The sequence below is a fragment of the Apium graveolens genome, chromosome 8 (assembly GCF_009905375.1).
Source record: "Apium graveolens cultivar Ventura chromosome 8, ASM990537v1, whole genome shotgun sequence".
In the NCBI taxonomy this organism is placed as follows: Eukaryota; Viridiplantae; Streptophyta; class Magnoliopsida; order Apiales; family Apiaceae; genus Apium; species Apium graveolens.
The window spans coordinates 68949121-68952075 of NC_133654.1; the positions used below are offsets into that span (position 1 = coordinate 68949121).

Consider the following 2955-nt stretch of genomic DNA (forward strand, 5'->3'; position numbering starts at 1 on the left):
AATCCATGCATACTCTCCATCCTGTAACTGTTCGAGTGGGGATGAGCTCATTCTTTTCATTTGCTACCACAGTGATACCTCCTTTCTTAGGTACACATTGTACGGGGCTTACCCACGAGCTGTCAGAAATAGGATAACTGATGCCTGCATCCAGCCATTTTAGAATTTCTTTCTTCACCACCTCCTTCATGATAGGATTCAGTCTTCGCTGTTGTTCCACAGTCGGCTTACTACCTTCCTCTAGCAGAATTTTATGCATACAATATGAAGGACTTATCCCCTTGATGTCTGCTATGGTCCATCCAATAGCCGATTTGAATTCTCTCAAAATCTTTAAGAGCTTGTCTTCCTCACTACCTGAAAGGTCAGATGAAATAATAACAGGTAAAGTAGATGCATCACCTAAAAAGGCATACCTCAAGTGTTCAGGTAATGGCTTGAGCTCCAAGGCAGGATGTCATTCCTCTATTGATGGTTTGAGCTTTCCTTCAGCATTCTTGAGGTCAGAAGTACCAAGAGATTCAAACGGCATGTCCAGTTTTCGCTTCCAGGGAGAAGCGTTCAGATATTGTAATTGCTCATTGCCATCTTCATCATCGCTGTCAAAACCCCCCACTAAGGCCTTTTCCAATGCATCAGACATTAGCATGCGATCGAGTTCCGAAGTAACCGCAGAATCAATCACATCCACTTTAAAGCACTCCTCATCTTCTGTAGGGAATTTCATTGCCTTGAATACGTTGAAGGTCACATCCTGATCTTGTACCCACATAGTAAGTTCACCTTTTTACACATCTATCAATGTACGGCCAGTAGCCAAGAAAGGTCTTCCCAAGATTATGGGAATCTTCTTATCTTCCTCAAAATCCAGAATAACAAAATCTGCCGGAAAGAAGAGCTTATCCACCTTGATGAGCACATCCTCCACTATGCCTCTTGGGTAAGTAATGGAACGATCAGCCAATTGTAGAGACATGTATGTGGGTTTTGGATCAGGCAGATCCAGCTTTTTAAAGATCGACTACGGCATCAGATTAATGCTTGCTCCCAAATCACAAAGGCACTTGTCAAAAGTCAAATTTCCAATGGTGCAAGGAATGGTGAAGTTACCTGGATCTTTCAGTTTTGGTGGTAATTTTTGCTGTAGAACAGCGCTGCATTCTTCCGTGAGAGCAACGGTCTCAAGGTCATCCAGTTTCACCTTTCTTGAAAGAATACTCTTCATAAACTTCGCATAACTAGGCATTTGCTCCAGAGCCTCAGCGAAAGGTATATTGATGTGAAGTTTCTTGAACACCTCAAGAAACTTACCGAACTGTCTATCCAGCTTTTGTTGCTGCAATCTCTTAGGAAAAGGTGGTGGAGGATAGAGCTGTTTCTCCCCTGTATTAGCCTCAGGCAGAGTGTGTTCAACAGTAGTCTTCCTTGGTTCCGCCGCTTTCTCCTTTTGCTTAGCTTCTTCATCTCTAATTTCAGCTTCTCCTTCTTTTGCCTTTTCAGCATCAGCAACTTTTCCAGACCTTAAGGTAATAGCCTTGACTTGCTCTTTAGCTTCCTTCCTGCCTGGTACTTCCGTGTCACTGGGAAGAGTGCCAGGTTGACGATTGAGCACTGCATTGGCTAATTGACCGATTTGATTTTCCAAGGTCTTGATAGAAACCGCCTGACTCTTGCATAATAGCGTAAGTTCCTCAAAATCAGCACTAGTAGGTACAGCTTTACTTCCCTGTTGAGGATATGATTGCCTTGTAGCATACTGTTGTGGTTGCTGGAATCCAGGTGGGTTAAACTGTTTACTCACTCCTTGCTGATATGGTGGCTGAATAGCATTCTGATTATTCCCCCAGCTGAAATTTGGATGATTTCTGTTATTAGGATGATAGGTCGCTGGCACAGGCTGCTGTTGTCGCTAATAATTATTCACATACTGAACAGATTCGTTGACAAGAGAACACTGATCCGTAGCATGAGAACCTGCACAAAGCTCACAAACCATAGCTATTTGATTAACTCCATATGTAGCCAGAGAATCGACCTTCATTGATAGCGCTTGAAGCTGGGCTGCAATAGCGGTGGCTGCATCAACTTCCAGAATACCTGCTACCTTAACTGACGTCATCCTCTGAGTTGGGTTTTGATGCTCATTTGCAGCCATTGTCTCTATAAGATTATACGCCTCAGTATAGCTTTTAGCCCATAAGGCGCCTCCAGCTGCTGCATCGAGCATGGGCCGAGATTGGGCCCCCAAACCATTATAGAAACCAGTGATCACCATCCAATCAGGCATTCCATGATGTGGACATTTTCTCAACATTTCCTTGTAGCGTTCCCAAGCCTCACACATAGATTCTGTAGGTTGCTGCGCAAACTGAGTAAGAGCAGTCCTCATAGCAGCAGTCTTTTCCATCGGATAAAACTTCACCAGAAACTTTTGCGCAAGATCTTGCCACGTAGTGATGGACCCAGCTGGTTCAGAATGTAACCAGCCTTTAGCCTTGTCCCTCAGTGAGAATGGGAAAAGCCTCAACTTGATAGCCTCATCAGTCACGCCATTATACTTAAAAGTGCTGCAGATCTCGATAAAATTCCTTATGTGCATGTTGGGGTCTTCAGTCGCCGCTCCTCCAAAAGAAACAGAATTCTGCACCATCTGAATAGTGCCCGGCTTGATTTCAAAGGTGTTAGCTTGAATAGCCGGATGAAGAATGCTTGACTGAATGTCATCAATTTTTGGCCGAGAAAAATCCATAAGAGCTGGATCAGCTTGAACAATACGATCACCCATGTTTACTGGTTCTTTCCGCTCAGTTCCTGAATCCGAATCTTCAAAATCTAACTTCTCCGGAATATCAAGAACTTCGTCTGTCCCCTCAGCTGTATCTAAAGTCCTCTTGCGAGTACGAGAACGAGTTTGCATAAACGCTTGCTAAAGTACCTGAAACACAACCGGAAACA

General features: G+C 43.8%; 1 non-coding gene across 1 annotated transcript; it reads left to right on the forward strand.

Moving 5' to 3' along the window:
- The first annotated feature begins 2285 nt into the window (after positions 1-2285).
- On the forward strand, positions 2286-2392 carry LOC141681349 (small nucleolar RNA R71). Its single transcript, XR_012558789.1, has one exon. It is a non-coding gene; the product is annotated as a small nucleolar RNA R71 (small nucleolar RNA).
- The last annotated feature ends 563 nt before the right edge of the window (positions 2393-2955 follow it).